Here is an 18,478-nt window from a genome sequence, read left to right on the forward strand (position 1 = left end):
TGTCTTAATTTGGATTTCCTAGAGTTAAGAAATAACCGTTTTGCAGCATGTTGACTGGGACTGTCTCATGTACAGCAGTAAACTAAGCAGGTGGGGCTGGGTTAGCCGCACTGTGGAAAGTTCCCTGTTTCCTGCTTCCGCAGTGCTCGGGTGGAAGGAGCTGGGGACTCAGAATCCATCCCGTGGTTCTGCGGCTGAGCCAGGGCCCTGCCACAGGGTCACCTCTCAGTGGCCATCACCACCATGACTCCTCTGCCCTGGATGATGTGGCTTTGGAGAACTGGCCGACTCCTTGAGGAGGGACATGTTGAGAAACTGTTGAAGCTGCAGAACCAAGGTCACAAGGACATCAAGAAAGCAGATGGTAAGGACTGGGGACACCTGAGTGCCGTGGGAAAGTGTGGATCAGTTACACTTCCAGTAAATTGCATGTCAGTAATTGCACAAACTAGCTGCCATCAAAAATGACTCTCCCCCTCCCCCATTCATATGACTTCCTTGAGACCCATTACGTGAATTTATCAGAGAACTGGGCAGTCAACCTGTGCAGGATGGGGGCCCAGAAATCTGGTGTTTTTGACAAACACACCCTGGGAGGCAGTGACAACTGGAGCTGAGGTTCAGGCTGGCTTCCCTAGAGCTATGGGAGTGGCTTTGGACCATCACCAATGCAGTGTTGCATCATTGGGTTACCTTTGACCATTCTAGAGGGAGTGCACCCACCCTTGTAAACCTGCGGTGTGTGTCCCTTCCAACATAAAGCCTTTGACTAAAGTATTCCTTTTCCGTCCTCAGAATTCATAATAATATTTTCAGTACTGATGTTGATGTTTGACAGTTCTATTATTGTCTTAAATATTACTCAAGTTATTGAATAACTTTGCAGGCTTATCCTTCCAAATAGATCACACACTTCTCAAGGGCAGGAACCATTACTTGTATCATCTTCGGTTCAGGCCCGCGGCATAACAGGACTTTTGCATGTCGTAGGTATATATTTGTCGTTTGAAACTAAGAATTAAGTGATACTGATTTTAAATATTTAAATTATTTGATATAATGATATAAAGACACTATTTCAATATTTTGTTTAGCTCTCAGATTCCAGAATGTGGGGTTTTGATTCTGTAAAATTTTGCATTTTAATGTGCTTCCAGCAACATCGTCTTGTACACTTGTTCTATGTTCATTGACAGAACTTGGCCAGCTTCTCTCTACACTTAGTTTGAACTGTTGTTACCCATGGAACCAGCTCAGACATAAAGCTACAAAGAGGCTAATTGAAATCAGAATGCTGGGTCATTTCTCATTCAAATAAAACAGATGGCCCTCCTTGCCACACTTCTGTCAAATTTGGGGGGAAATGATTAAATGCATTTTTAACTCCCACACATGGTTACTCTGCTCCTCAAAGGAATTATACACAGCAATTGAAATGCGGGGGGTGCAGGAGGGAGGGCTTTTTTAAATAGCAGAGCTTGTTTCCCTTTATTTTGAAGGTTTAAGAAAAAGCACTTTAACAGGGATAGTCTGTATTCACAGTTTCAGTTTAGATTCTGAATATTTAATTTTCACTTACTTTAATACAAATTTTTCTTTGGAATAGGTAATCCATGCACATGGTAAACAGTTCAAAATGGACAAGAGAATATAGAGAAAAGTAAGTCTGCTTTTATCCTCAGTCACTGACTTTTCTCCCCTGGAGACAATCATTGTTAACGGTTTCTTTCCAGAAACTGAAACTTCGTTTTTAATTTACCTACCTGAAACCTCTTTTTTGATTCCTATTTAACTGACAATAGTATCTGGAAAAAAAAATAGTATCTGGTTTCAGAATTGGCATGAGAGTTTTAAGAAAGCAGCTGTGGGGTTTGTATTTTTCTTGGGCTGGGTATGTTTGGTATATTAGTACAAAGCATCACTGTTACAAAAGTCACCTCGTTGACATTTAATAAATCTGTAAAGTGGTACAGACCACCTCTTAGGATCTGTCTGGGGAAAGAAACTTGAAGAGAAAATTCTCTTGTCCCATAGCTGAGTAGTTGCTCCAGCTCAACTGCCCAGAGACAGTACACAATGACAAGAGATGTAGTAAAAGATCCCAGCTCATGGAGGCAGCATCTGATTCCACGAATTGCTATGCAGAAATGTGGCCCCTTGTTACTGATCTCTGGAAAAGGGACTTAAAAACAACCTGATGCCTGGCTAAAATGTGCACTTGTGCACACACACTCACATGCACCGTTTGCCTCAGGAGCTGGGTGCCCGTCCTCGGCTTTCTCTCCACCTACCCTCCCCACCCAGTCTTATCAAAGCTTAATTTCAGAAGAAGCCACAATGTGGTTTATTTCTACCTCAGGTGTGAATGTTGTTTGTTTGTTTTTACATCCATGTCAGGGTGGTTGCATTTTTAACCATGTAACAGTGAAATGAGCTTTGTTTCCCAGGGGAAAAAAAATCCAAGGATCGGTGTGAACAGCTGGGGAGTAGTTCCTTCTCAGCACCTCGTCGTTGCTCCCCCAAGGTGGCTGACTTCACGCTCTGGAGCAGCCCCTCCGGGGTTTGAAGGGACACCCCGTGTCCTCCCTCACTGTCCTAGGCTGTGGCCGGAAGCCCAGGTGCACAGGTGCCTCAGACACACTCCCAGCTCAGGCTCCAGGTTCTGGCAATTCCCCAGGCTCACCCTGCTGCGCCCTGGCCTCCTAGGATGGTCCCAGGAAGCTGTGGCGACCCCCACCAACCAAAGCCTAAGGTGCTGCTGGTGAAATGCGCCCCGAGGGAAGGAAGCGCAGACCCTACACAGTGCCCATGAGCTGCCCTTTTCCACTGGAAGATGCAGCCTACCTTTCAGAGCTGTGAAAAATCTGTAAAGTCCCCTTTGATCCCATCTGACTTGCACTTACATTCAAATATTTACTCTTCAGACTGCTATGAGGTATGTGCGAGTAAACGTATGTGAAATTCTGTCAGCAAATGATGAAAGGCTAAACGGGAGTTGGGTAAGGATGTCATTTTACGTTAAGCCACAGTTCCTCTGGTCCTCTCAATGTTCTATTTACTCAAACAGAGTGGTTTGGCATTGCAATCTTTATCCTGATTTCACCAGCTTCTCTAGATGTTCTATGTGTGCGTTATCCAGAGTAGCATATTACTCTTTATTTTCTTAAAATCGTAACGTGGCTGCTATAGGAAGGAGAGAAATTGCTGGAAGATGTGAGCGTTGCGGGGAGATGGGGGCCCCATATACCCTGATCCTGCTTGCGGCAAGAAGAAGCTAACCTGTGGTGCGTTCTGAGGGTTTCAGTTGCCAACTGGGCGGTGGAGGCGAGCCCCAGGCCACTTGAGTGAAGGCAAGGAATGGTGGTGGAAACCACTGGAGATTGACACAGCAATGTTCATTGACTGGGGCCTGCTGATGGAGGAGCCCAATCTGCTGGCTTTCTGGTGAACAGAAAACATGAATAAAATACAGGAGAGGGTGTGGCAGTTGAACGGCAACTGTCTTTGAGACAGAAAAAGGCGGGGAGGAAAAGGGAGCACAGTGACTTGCTCTCCGTTTATGGAGCCTGACTCCCGTCATCCTGCCACTTGCACTGTGAACTGCAGGGCAGCTCAAGGTGTCGCCCTTGGCTCATGCCTTTACTATCCTTGTCTGCGCCGGGCAGGGCAAGAAGCTGAAGTTCCACTAGTCTGTGAGCACCCTGTAAACACTGAAGGGGCAAGACTCAAGTAGGTGGGATGCCAAGGGATGTGGTGGGAGGGAAGTTCCAGAACCCTCCGACTGGGCACCCGGCAGTCCTCAGGGAGATGACTTGTCCCACAAACTCCCTCTTCAAGTAGAATTTGATGAGGCCCTCAGCCAAAGGCAGGTCTTAGAAGCTGCCCAGGGCCTTGATGAAAGAACAGCTGAGCCAGGCCTAGCCTCCTGGTAGTGTGTGGTTGAAGGAACACCCCAGACAGACTTCTCCCACATCTGGAGGCTGCAGAGCAGTGTCCCCCAGGCCCATCCTGCTGACAAACAGGGCTTCTGACATGTGGTGCCCACGAGGGCACAGAAGATCTGTTTTGTAGTTTCTTAGGATTTCTGGCGGGTTCTGAGGTTTGGCTGGACTTTGGCAACCAGTTATTTCCTGAGGAAGGATGGTCCAAGCACTTGTCTACTTAGCCTAGAAATGTAGGGCTTTCTAGAGAATAAATAAAACGTCTTCCTTGGCCTTCCCTCGTGGCGCAGTGGTTAAGAATCATCCTGCCAGTGCAGGGGACACGGATTTAAGCCCTGGTCCGGGAAGATCCCACATGCCGCGGAGCAACTAAGCCCATGCACCACAACTGCTGAACCTGCGCTGTAGAGCCCGGGAGCCACAACTACTGGAGCCTGCTTACTGCAACTGCTGAAGCTCGCGTGCTCTGGGGCCTGTGCTCCACAACAAGAGAAGCCACCGCAATGAGAAACCCGCGCACCACAATGAAGAGTAGCCCCCGCTCGCCGCAACTAGAGAAAGCCCAGGGGCAGCAACGAAGACCCAACACAGCCAAAAATAAATAGAATAAATTTATTTTTTTTTAAAAAAAGTCCTCCTTTTCCCCTTCTCTGACCTTCTCCCTTCCCACTCACACCCAGCAGAAGCACCAGAATTCCTCAACTGGCAAAGAATTGAAGCACATTTCTCTAATGAGGACCAGGACCCAGGTCTCTATGTCTTTCTTTTTTTTTTTTTTTTTTAAAGAATAATTTCTTTTTTCTTTCTTTATCTCTCTCTGTCTCTCTTTTGAGAGAATTGTAAATTTATATGCAATCGTAAAACACAGCACAGATGGACCCCACGTACCCTTTGCCCAGTTCCCCCCCAGTGATAACATCTTGCAAAACCATAGCACAATATCAAAATCAGGACATTGACATTGATACATGAAGGTACAGAACATTTCCATCACCACAAGGATCCCTCAGGTTGGCCTTGTATAGCTATCCTCACCTCCTGTGTCCTCCTCCCACCATTAATCCATTCTCCATTTCTGTAATTCTGTCATGTCAAGAATATCATTTAAATGGACTCAAGCAGTATGTAACCTTTGGGACTGGCTTTCTTCACTCAGTATAAGTCTCTGAAGATTCATCCCGGTTGTATTGTGCATCAGCAGTTCACTCTTTTTATCGCTGAGAAAGTTCCAGAGGGTGGATGTTCCAGAGTTTGTTACCCACATTGAAGGACATTGGGGTTATTTCCAGTTTGGGGCTAATACGAATAGAGCCTCTCTGAACATTTTTATACAGGTTTTTTTGTGAACATAAGTTTTCATTTCTCTGGGATAAATGCCCAAGAATGAAATCACAGGGTCAAATGGTTTAGTTTTTTTTTTTTTTTTAATGGTTTAGTTTTATAAGAAACTGCTAAACTGTTTTACAGAGTGGATGTACCATTTTACATTCCCACTGGGAACATATGAAAGGTCCAGTTTCTCCACATTTTCACCAGCATTTGCTGGTGTCACTATTGTTTTATGTTCTGATAGGTATGTAGTGACATCTTTTTTTGTATTTATTTTATTTAATTTATATTTTTGGCTGCATCGGGTCTTCATTGCGGTGCGCGGGCTTCTCTGTAGTTGTGGCGTGTGAGTTTTCTCTCTCTAATGTGGCACGTGGGCTCCAGGGCATGTGGGTTCTGCAGTTATGCACAGGCTCCAGAGCACGTGGGCTCTGTAGTTTGTGGCACGCAGCCTCTCTTGTTGAGACGCATGAGCTCAGTAGTTGCGGCGCACGGGCTTAGTTGCCCCGCGGCATGTGGGATCTTAGTTCCCCGACCAGGGATCGAACCCGCGTCCCCTGCATTGGAAGGCAGATTCTTTACCACTGGACCACCAGGGAAGTCCCTGTAGTGACATCTTATTGTGGTTTTAATTGGTATTTTCCCTACGGCTGCTGATAATGGATATCTTTTCATGTGCTTATTTGCCATCTTTGGTGAAATGTCTGTTCATGTCTGTTGCCCATTTGCGAATTGGATTGTTTTTTACTGTTGAGTTCAGCTCTCCTTTTTTATAACATGAATCTATGTCAGATTGCAGGGTGGAGATGGGGTGGGGTGGGGGGGAGTTCTGAAGTTAACCCAGTAATCCTGTTGGTCTTTGCTCATTCCCTGGATCTCTCAGCCAAGGATTATTAGCAAGTGGCCGGGGGCCATTGCGTTTGAACCCTTATTTTCTGCTCTGAATGGGGTGACAGCTGCCTATAGGATGAGAGCCTTTCCTACCTGTATTCACAGCAGCTTAGAAGCAGGGATGAACATCTTTCCTCCAACCTGCTATCTGAGGGGACGAAATGAAGGAGGGGAGAAATTGTTTCATAGTGACCGGCTCCTTGATCTCCCTCTGTGACTGCCAGACCCAACAAGTCTTAAATCAGTGCCTCTCAAATTTCCACGTGCGTGTGAATCACCTGGAGATCTTAAGATGCAGATTCTGATTCAGCGGGCCTGGAATGGGTCCAGAGATTCTGCACATCTCACCAGCTCCAGGTGATGCCCATGTTTGAGTACTCAGGAAGGGCCTAAAGAGACCCTCCGTCTCACAGAAGGGGAAACTGAAGCCCCAGTAAGTTAAGCAGTTTACCCCAAATCACAAAGTCCACAACCAGCTTCCTTCCCACCCCCATTACCACCTTCGCTGGCAGCATCCTGACATTCTTCTTAGGAAGCAGCCAGAAAACCCTGTCCTGGGATGCAGTTGAGTCAGTAAGTTAATGAAATTTCCTTCTAGGGATTTCTGCAGTTTTGGTTTGGTCTTAAGTGGTTTTTTGTCCACTAAGCAGATTCCAGGCTATGTCAATAAAAGTGCTCACCTATTCCATAAGCCCAATCTCATCAAACCAGCAGAGTAAAAACTTTCAGGGTTGGGACTTCCCTGGTGGACCAGTGGTTAAGGCTCCGCATTTGCAATTCAGGGGGCACAGGTTCTATCCCTGGTCGGGGAACTAAGATCCCACGTGCCACATGGTGCAGTCAAATAAAAAATAAATAAACAAAAAACTTTGAGTGTGTGTGAGAGTGATATGCTGGCAATCTGGTTCAACCCTGAACCAGCTGTTTAGGGCTGACTTATGTCCCCCCCACCAATCCATATGTTGAAGTTCTAACCCCCAGTACCTCAGAATGTGACTGTATTTGGACATAGGTCCTTTAAAGAGGTAATTAAGTTAAATGAGGTCATTAGGGTGGGCCCTAATCCAATATAACTGGTGTCCTTATAAGAACAGGATATGAGAACACAGACACACCTAGAGGGAAGACAGTCATTTAGAGCCAAGGAGAGAGGCCTCAGGAGAAACCAAACCTGTCAACACCTTGATCTTGGACTTCTGGCCTCAAAACTGTAGGGTATTAATTTCTATTTTTTAAGCCACCCAGTTTGTGATATTTTGTTATGGCAGCCGTACAAAACTAATATACCAGCTAATAGGATGGGGAGCGAGGGGAGGTAGCAAGCATTCCTTGGCATGTGCTGCAGGAAAGTATGCTGGAGGGCAGCCATCTTTCAGCAGCAGGATGCCAGGTTGCAGATCCTAGTTTGTGAGAAGATGAGGGCAAGCCAAAGTGGAATTCCTAGCCTTCAAACTGCACACACTGCCCCAGTGAGAGAGCTTTTAAAACTTCTTCTGGCCAAGTAATTTAAAAAGAAGAGAAAAAATGCATAGCAGCATTATTCACATTAGCCAAAAGGCGGAAACAACCTAAATGATCACCAACAGATGAACAGATAAACAGAATGTGGTATATTCATACCATGGAATATTCAGTCTTAAAAAGGAAGGAAATTAAGACACATGCTACAACATGGACAGACCTTGAAGACACTATGTTCAGTGAAATAAGCCTGTCACAGAAGGACAAATATTGTATGATTTCATTAATATGAGGTACCTAGAGTAGTCAAATTCATAGAGACAGAAAGTAGGGTAGGACTTAACAGGGGTGGGAGTTATCGTTTAATGGCTACAGAGTTGGTGTTTGGGAAGATGAAAAAAATTTTAGGTATAGATAGTGATGATATTTATACAGTATTTTTAATGTATTTAACGCCACTAAACTGTACTCTTAAAAATGATAGCTATCATGTTATATATTCTACCACAGTTTCACCAGTTTGGCATAAATCTAAAATTAAAAATTTTTTTTCTCAAAAAGGAAAGAAAAAAATACCCTTGAGGAGTTGTACTCAGTTTCAACCTCTTAGTTAGGCAGAGGGTCTTGCTGGGAAAGGAAAAAGGAATTTTGGATCTTGGGGATGGAGGGGTGGGTTCAGACCCTGGTAGGGTCTCTAGAGAGGATATTTATGTAGCCTTGGGTCAGCAAGATGAGGAAAGTTAGGGTGTTAGGAGGTTAGAGAAAAGAGAATCGGAAAGGTCCAATGACAGACTTCAGTGCTTTTGAATTTTTTCCCCAACATGTTACTTTCTCATCCCTCCCCAACACTGGCTTGATTTTCTCCATAGTTACTACGTCTATGTTGAAACTTTGAGACTCCAGGCATCCATGCCATCCTCACTTTACTCCTATTTACCTCTTTAACTGTTAAAGTGTAATATCCTGAAAGGTAAAATGTGACTCAGACAAATATAAACTGCTTGCATGTTAAAGATTTTAGTTAACTTATTAATTAGTGAAAGAACAAGTAAGAGGCTATAACCAGGTCAAATGAGATTGAGACTTACAGGGATTTATATTCTCTACTGGATAAGATTCTTGTGCGTTACTGTGAACAGGACTCATTGGCATTGCTAGAGACAGGAAACGTTTGCCTGACTATCCATTTTCTACAAGTTTACTTCTATCTCTACAGAAGTGTATACTAGTCCAATCAAAGACAGTCAGAGGTGCACACACCCTTATAGGATCTGGTACTCCTTTATGGTCAGGGGAAAACACCCCAGCATTTTATTGGAAGGATACTAATAATCTCTTTTGCCCATTTCCAAATCTTTAACAATTTTCCTAGCATATCTGTTTTGCAATGTGTAAGTGGGTCCATGAAAGTCTCCTTGAGTTTGCACCCAACTTTATGGGTCAAACCCCTGCAGGTCTGGTCCACGCTGTCTTTCCTGGGCTGAGCTAAAGTCATCCTATTAGCCGACCTCCTTCCAAGGCCACTTGAGCCCCCCTTGAACCCCATCCAAATCCCTGGGGACCCACTATTACTTGGTGCCTGAGGAAAAACACAGACTCTCTGCCAACATTCCAGCATTTTCTGCGTCAGCATTTGCCACTTTGTCTTGTTTAATCTACTTGCAAAAACACTGAACGTGGTCCCAGCCTGAGCACCCACAGCTGTCCCTCAGGCTCTGCATCCATTGCCTCGGTTCCTAGTTGGGAAAACCAGTATCTGCTCCTTTAGTAAAATACTTTCTCACTCTTTCTGTGGCATAGGCAGATAACTGCTCACAATGGGGCAGAAAAAGGATTTAGCAAAATAAACATATTTAACAATATTTGAAAATTTATGCAGTTTAAGTGCCTATTATATGTTAGGCTTTATTACAAGAGCTTAGATAGATTTTTTTTTAAAGGATCAACCTTCCCCCAACTAATGGGGTAAATCCAGGAAAGCAGGTAATTGGCACACTAATGATCTGAGACGTGCCACGACTATATATGGCCTTCTGATGTGCCCATCTCGTAAAGGCTTGTCACTTTGCCCAGAGTCCCCATAGCCGTAAGCTCTTCAAGAGAACAGTCTGTGGGTTACCCCAAGTACCTATTTTTTGCACAGGAATGACTTGTTGGGACAAGCAATTGCCACATGGGCAGGGTCTTCCCAGTCTCAGCTTGGATATTTTTGTTCATAGTTGTATCAGTTAACATGCTTTTGGGAAAACCTGGGTTTTTTGTTTGTTTGTTTTTGATTTTAGATAAATTTGGCTGTGCCAGGCCTTAGTTGTGGCGTGTGGGATCTTTAGTTGCAACATGTGGGATCTAGTTCCCTGAGCAGGGATTGAACCCAGGCCCCCTGCATTAGGAGCGCAGAGTCTTAACCACTGGGCTGCCAGGGAAATCCTGGGAAAACTTGGGTTTCATCAGGAAAGAGTAAAGGGTCCTGGGTAGATAATATGGGTTAATTGTGTCCTCCCAGAAAAGACATGTTGAAGTCCTACCCGCCCCCCTCCCCCTTCCCTCTACCTCAGAATGTGACCTTATTTAGAAATAGGGTCCTTGCAGATGGAATTAGTTAAGACGAGGACATACTGGCGTTAGGTGGGCCCTAATCCAGTATGACTGGTGTCTTCATAAGAGGAGGAGAGCGCCATGTGAGGGCAGAGACACACAGGGAGATGCCACGTGATGACTAAGAGCCACTGGGGTGATGATGTCTGCTGCGAGCCAGCGAATGCAGAGGATGGCCAGCAAATCTCGAGAAGATGGGAGAGGTGAGGAAAGACCCTCCCCTACATGTTTCAGAGGGGGTGTGGCCCTATTGACACCTTGATTGGGGCTTTGTTCTGTTTTGTTTTGGCTGTGCTGCACAGCTTGCAGGATCTTAGTTCCCCGACCAGGGATCGAACCTGGGCCCTCCTCAGTGGAAGCACGGAGTCCTAACCACTGGACCGCCAGGGAAGTCCCCCTGTTGTTTTAAGCCACCTGTTTTGTGTTAATTTGCTATGGCAACTCTAGGAAACTAAACGGTAGGCAACCAATAACTTCCCATATTCAGCAAGTAATGAAATGTGCTCTAAAGTGGGGACAGAATTGAAATTAAAATGTCCATCTGAGGGAGCTGTAGAGCCTTTGCTTCCTCGTTCCTATTTTGACCTCTAACCTGGATGATGGACAAATGATAGCTGTTTTCAAGGGGTGACTCTCTTAATCACCTTTCAAAGTGATTTTGCTTATTTTCAGTTTCTGTTCTATTGAAATGTGGATTCAGACCACGAATGCCTTTATCGCACTGAAGGCTTTTGACCTGAGGGTTTGGTTAAAAGTGCAGGATGCTGAGGGTGACAAACGCTGACTGACCCGCTAACCCACTGCGACTGTCCTAGTCAGGGCTGGGCACTGGGACAGTGTGATTGATGACAGCTTTAATGAAGAGGGCTCACCCACGCTGCCTGCAGCTTTTGACAATGGGGTATTCCCAGGGGACAGGAATAGCTTTTTTGGTATTTTTTCAGGGGACAGGAAGCCACCAATCTGCTATTCTCTGGAAATCACTATCTGAACTGACAGCATAGACATTTCCTCAATCTGTCCAGTACTTCCCGCCAAGCCTCTGAGGTATTCGATTTCCTTAGCCATTCACTTCTTCTTGAAACTCTGGTGGCTCTCAGTGTGGTTCCCCAGTCAGCAACAGCAGCATCACTTGAGAACTTGTTAGAACTGCATATTTTCAGGCCTGGACCCAGACCTGCTGGATCAGAAACTGCAGCGGGTGGGGAGGTACCCAGCAAGATGAGGTTGAACAAGCCATTGAGGTGATTCTGATGCTGTCTGAGAACCAGAGCTTGAATCTACTGGCATCTGCTCAGTGCCTTGTCTTAAGGCACTTACCTGCCTTTCTAGCTGCTTCTTTACTGTGTCCCGTCCTGGCTCATTCTTCCTTTATCCCCCTGCTAGTGTGTGTGTGCGTATGCATTCATGCACATGTTCAGCAGACATCCAGGGAAGGGTCTCCTATGGTCAGTTGGCAGATGGATCTAGACAAGCCTGAAGCTCTGTTGGGATGTTGTTAAGCCCCTTCAGGTTGTAAGGAGCGAAGACCCTTTCAGGTTTTTTTCAGGTGGCAGCACTTATTGTAAAGACCATGATCATAAGCATCTCCTACTACAGTCAGGGGGGAAAAAGCTATATAAAGCTATTTCTATGAGAGAGTGACAGAGACAGAATGAATGAGTGAAGTGAAGCAATGGGAAGTAGGAGAGACAGGAAGTCACCTCAGCATCTAGGCTCCCTGGAGTCATGGCACGTTCTTCACGACAAGCAGGAGCCCCCAGCCGCTCCAGCTGCCCAGCACGGGGTGTCCTTTGCTGCTGGCTCTATGGGAACTCCACTCCCGATAACGGGGCTTTGCTACATCTCTGCTGCTTCTGTGACTCTCTCTCCTTCTCTTCAATGCCACTGCCTACCCCTAGGCGTGATTGCCATGAGGGATCTGCAAATTGGCTTTTCTTGTTTTCTTTCAGTTCTGGCTGCGCATACCACGTTCCTGTCTGTCTCACACTAAAAGAGCCCACAGAGAGGGACTACCGGGTCTCCAGGGTCACGGTGTCAGTAGAGAGACCCCCAGCTTTGGGTGGAGGCTTGCTGTGGCCGGTCTCGAGGTATAGCTCTTGCTGGAGTGCCTGTCCCTGGCTGGTCAGCTGTGGCCAGGACACATGGAGGTGCAGGCAAGAAAGTGCTCGGTGTTGGGGGGTTCGCAAGGGGGTTGTAGGTGTGATAAGGTGCTCAGGTGACGTCAGACCCCTCGCTGGGTTAGAAGAGAGGTCTCGGAGGAAGATAGATCTAGAAGGCATGACCGAGTAAGTGGGTGGTAGTTAAGAGTCTCCTGTGTGGTAACATTGCCCAAGGAAGGTGCTGTAGAAGGGAGCCTAAGATCCACTGGGGAGGGGATGGTGGAGGGCCATTAACATACGGGAGCCAGCATTTGTTGAGCGCCTACTATTTGCCAGGCCCTATGCTTTGATGCTTTACATAAATTACCATATTTATTCTTTAAAATAATCTGTGACCTGCGTATCAACATCATTATTCCCCAATTTACAGATGAGAAGGCTGACCAAGGCTCACAAAGATTACGATCACCAGACTTGTAACTGACAGAGCTGAGACTTCAAAGCAGTTTTGTCCAACTCCAACATGGTAGCTCTTGCTACCGTATAGAACCATATTGGCTTCGAAAGGAATGGTCTGAAACATGGTAGGTATCAGGGAGAAGGAATTAAGAGAGAAGAGGTCTGAAAGATGACTTTTGGACAGTTAGGAATTTATCAATGAAGTTTCTGATTGCAATGGATCAAGAAGACAAAGGAGACAGTGAAAGTCAGCTGTGAAGGGTGAGAAGCATGGAAAGGCTTGTGCTGTGCTGTTTCCTGCTTTACTGTGCGAAGGGTCCAGTTGGAAGAGAAACCACACCAGTAATTTGAACGGGGAAAATTTAGCATAGAGATGACTAAATTGCTAAGAGAGAATTAACTGTAAAGAGAACTCTAAAGACACAGGAATCACAGCTATAGGGAGAAAGCACTACCTCTAGAGCAGAGGCAAATTATCCAAGGAAGACATACAGGTTAAGAACTCATTGGGGAGGGTATGATCGAGGCCACTGGATGGGGTAGCATTTTGCTGGGGTGCTTGGATCCCCCTGGCAAAGCAGTTAGGGTGCTGGTGAAATACCCTGGGAGGCCACTGCTGGAGTGACAGTGAAACTTCTCAGACTGTGTATGTCACTGGGTCTCCCGCTGGCCCCACTGGCTTTTACACTGTAGCAACAAGAAAAAAGACACTGAAACTAGGGGGGAAAAAGTCCCTTTCACCTGCAGTGTCCTTCCCGTCCCTGCTACTGATAAAACTTACCATTGGGACAGGAGGCAAAGGAGACATGTTTACAGGGTTCCAGCTCCTGTGTCACAGGGCAGGGCAAAGTAAGGTGGATTTGGAGCCCTGAGAGGCAATAAATCGATAGCTGGCACAAATGGGATATACTGCAATGGAAGAACCAGTGAAGTCACATATTTATCGAATGAAAGTTCATTCATATTAGAGCTCCAGTGGTGACACTCTATGGCGAGCTCTCAAACCATCTCTAGTCCTGTCCCTTCACTCAAGTTCCCCTCCAGTCTGGAAGCTGCCACCACTTTCTCTGATGAAAGTTCACACCCATATGTTTGGAATTCAGGTACCAGAATTTAGCTAATTCCACTAGTATCATCTGTATGTGTAAGACCCTTCTCTTATTTTTTTCTTTATTTCCAAACCTCACTCCCATTCCCACTTTACTCCATCTTCCTGTAATATGTTTGGTGTATGTCCTTGAATATGTCCATATGTACATAATTCTGAAAAATACAGGCATATACTTATATATACATATATATATATATATATACACACATATACACACACACACACACACACATACACACATCCCTACATATATACATACATACAGTATTGGGCTATGGGTCTCATTCTCTTTTCATTTTTCTCTCCTCCACAGCATGACCTACCCATGCAGCTATACATACCTCTTGTTCATTACTAACTGCTGCATAGCCCCCAACAGATTGCACCCAGCACAGATTGTCTGCCCTTCCCTTTGATGTTACTAGGTTGTCGCCAACAGCCTGCTCCCACAAACTGCTGGGATGAGCATCCTTATCTACCTCCTCTTACGGACCTGGGTAAACTTCTGAGTTGCACCCAGGCATGGGATTGCTGGGTCATGGGGTGTACACATAGGAATTTTACTGAGTTCTGCTGAGCTGCTCTCCGGAAGATAGCATAGTCTATGCTCCCATCTGCATTGCATGCTAATTTCCATCTCCCTACACCGTTCTCAGCAATTGCTGTCATCTGACTTTCTAATTTTTCCTGTGTTGTGGGTGTAAAGGGGAATCTCGTTTTACATAATTTGCATTTCTCTAACCGTGAATCCTTTGTCAGTGTCTTGCCTCATCCTGTACCTGCTGCCTCCACACGTGTTCTGGGCTCATCACCTGACAGGCGGATTACTATACTATCTCTCCCCCATCTCATCCATCCTGTACACAGCCACACGTTAAACTCCCTAAAGTATAGGTTCTTAAAAAAATTTTTAATGATTTTTATTTTGGTTAAAGGTGTGTATCAGTTTGTATTAGTACAATGATGCAGCACAGCAGAGCCTTCCAAAACTCAGGGGTGTAACACGATGGGTACTTATTAGTGGCAAGCGTTTATATGTCTGCTGAGGTTCAGCCAGTCTGGACTGGGCTGGGGGCTCTGCTTTCTGCTGGGGCAGGTTTGTTTCTACTGCAGGTCTGTGGGGAAGCTCTGTTCCACGGGTCCTTCCTCCCCCTCCGCCTCTTCCTGGTGGGCTTTGCCAGGGTGTGCTCTTCTCACAATGATGCAGAAAGATGTGAGGCCTCACGAGGCCTAGAGCTGGAACTGATACACTGTCGTCATTGGCCAAGCGCAAAGTCAAGGGACAAGGAGAGATACTGTACCTACTCTGAGCCTATGGAAAGGTGTAAATGTAGAGAGGGGGGAGAACTGGAGTCAACCCAATCCACTGCACAGAGAGTCAAGTCTAGACTCTACTGCCTGGATTTCAAAGTCTTCCACTGTCTGGTCTCACTCCAACCATCCAACCCAAGCCTCTCCCTTTGGGCTATTCATCTGGGACACATGAGTTCATGGACCTTGGGAATCTTATAGAAACCAAACAAGACTGGGCAATTCCAGGCAGCAAACTATATTCCAACTGCAGGCCAAACTTAGCCTGCCCCCTGCTTCTTTCCCACCACACACAAAAAAGGGGGGAATTTTATGGGCCCACTTGCTATTGGTAGGTTTTACAAAATAAACAGATGTTAAACAATTTTTCCTCTAGGAAATAAACTAAGCCAGAGATCTTCTTTATGATTTTTTTTTTTTTTTTAGTTCTTTGGGGAAAAAGAAATCTCAAGGAATTATTTTCTCAATAAACAGTAGCAACAGTTTATTTTTGTTGGATTGACTTAAATCCTCCCCCACTTTCTTTTTTTGGGTTGAGAAATTGACTACAGAAATGAGAAAGAGATCATTTTTTATTCTTTTTGTGTGTGTGGTTTCTCTGGCTGGAAAAGAAAAGCTCTGCATTCTTTCTGTATTCGGTGCACTTCAAAGTTATAAAAATTTAGATAAAGTACATCAAGGTTATGGTTGTTCTAGATTTCAGTCTATTTATAACTTCCTCATATTTCACATTTGTTTGACCTCAGGTTAAAGGAATGCTTTTGAAAAGAATAACGATTTGATCCTAGCAATGGATGTAGCAAAAATACTGGGGTCAATAAGTTAAATTAAAAGGCTTAAAATAAAAAAAGAAGAAGAAAAAGAAGAAGCAAAAACTAGATTTCGCAAACTTTAAGCTTAGGATTGCATGACAATAGGAGAATTTCCTAGCTGTGTTCCTATAAAAATTTTACAGTGTGAAAAATATTTTTCAAAGTTTACCAGAGTAAAACAATTTGAATTAGAAAAAAGTAATTTTCTAATACTCTGAACTCATTTTCACAGCTTACATAGGGTCTCTCTCTGGATTTGTCTTTGGTATTTTTATATATGTATTTTGTTTGATTTTTTTTTCCACAAAAGTATGAGTATCTCCATGTGGGTTGGAGAGTTACCATATTAACTAAACTATATGTTTCAGTGATTTACTGAGAGGAAAAACACAAGTTTTAAAACAATCTATATGTGATGTTATTTTTAAGATATATGTGTATGTGTGTGTGTGTCTATCTATGTAAGTTAATTTTCCATTTCTGGAGAGAGAAAAAGAGAGATACACACATACACGCACACACACAGAGAGAAAAATGCATAAGAACATGTCTATAAGGAAGCCATCAGAATATTAACAATTACCTTTGGGTGTTAACTTCCCTATGTCCCTATTGATTTATTTCCATAAGAAATAAGAACCTATTTCCATAGGTTTCAATTTGTCTATAATGAACATACACTGAATACTAAATGGGATTTTAAAAAGAGAGACAGAGAGACATTTAGCAGTTGGGCATTTTCAACTTCTGGAATCCTAAAACTCCTCTAATTTTGAGAAAACTAATGACAAAACCTTCAGAAGGGGCCTTGTTTGAAGGCTGGAAATCCTATGGCTAGCTGTATTGTTTCATTAAGCAGAAGATTAGAATGAAGAATATTACAGATGGGATCGGATGAGTTTGGATACCAACGATTACGTTCTTCACCAGGCAGGTCCTCATGGATCCCTAGACTAGTATGCAAAGTGCAGAAGTATAGGTGCCTCCCCCTCCAATAAAAAAGTATAGGTGCCCAGAGTTCCCTCGGGGTCTGGGCTAGTGTATCGGTTTCAGGTGCAGCTTACATAGGAGAATAGTCATAAGATCAAGGGTCAGGCAGATCTTGCTAAGTGAGATATTAACTTATGCTTAGAAAATTTTTCTTATGCAACAACACTTTAAAAAAATAACCACATTCATTGAGATGTTATGGATAAGATTAAATACTAACAATATGCATAGGTTTAGAATTTGGCAGATGACATTTTACTTCTTATAAATCAAAAGGAATGACAGAGCTAATTTAAGTTAGTCTCTATTTGGGTTTCCAATTGTAGTTTGCTAAAATTTAGATATCTAAGAACATTTCACTGCAGAAATGATGATAGTTTATGAACAAGCCAATCCCAAAACTGGTTTTGAGAATCTCCAGTGTGTTAGCTACTGTACCTGTTGCAGGGAATACAGAGACAAATGAAGAGTTCAGCTTGTCACACCTACAAGTTCAAGACGTGCTTTGTCCTTTTGTTTTAAATAATTCTCAGAACAACAAATAAAAACGAGGAAGAGTGATTAGTGAATGTCAGCCACAAGAATATGCTCTTTGGTTACATGGACCATTTTGACCTGGATCAAGGCCATTTATGCCATCGTGAGCTGGGGTGCAAAGGTTTAGTAAGTGGGGATTAGGAAACTGTTCAGAGCAGTTACATCACATAAAGTCCCAAATGCCCAGTTTATCAGGATGAATCCAAGTTTGGTTCCTGTTGCCAAAAGAAAAGAAAAAATAAAAAGCAACGCACATGTTACTTACAAGCAAACCTTAAAGCATACCATCTATTATCAGCAATAAACAGATTTGATTCTTTTGTAAACGAGACTGTCAGGGCCCAGGGGATTTGTCAGCGTCTGGATAATCCTCAAATCACCTGCCTGCCCTATCAGGGATATTAGGAGATTGTCAGTAATAAGGCTGGTTAGCAATCTTCTTGTCTGGTGCATTAAAGATTATTCCACCAAAGCCAGAGGGTCTTAACCAACCAGCTTTCATTGTATGTTTCAACGTTAGACATTTTATCAAGTCTCCTGTCCATAGAGGCTGTGAAAACTCTGTCAGCTGTGCAAGTCCCTGGGCCCTCACTCCGGGAAACAGGCTGGGACTTTGGGAGTTTTTAATCCAATATGGGATATGAAACAGACACAGAGCTCAGTGGCCACAAAGATGCTAAAATGCATATGGTATCCCACTGTCCACATACAAACACGGTGCAGGGAGCTCTGCATCAGGTTGAGTTAGGGACCCAGGTCTAGCTGGGTGAGACTGTGGTTTCTCTTTTCTTCTTTTTGCTTTATTGTTCATATGATTTAAATTTAGTGTTTTGAATAAATAATACATATACATGATTCAAAAGTTTTAAAATTGCAAAAGGGATACAGTGAAAACCTTTCCCTTCCCTTTCTCCATTTGCCTTGTTCCTGCCTTCTCCA

The sequence above is a fragment of the Globicephala melas genome, chromosome 18, assembly GCF_963455315.2.
Source record: "Globicephala melas chromosome 18, mGloMel1.2, whole genome shotgun sequence".
Taxonomy (NCBI): domain Eukaryota; kingdom Metazoa; phylum Chordata; class Mammalia; order Artiodactyla; family Delphinidae; genus Globicephala; species Globicephala melas.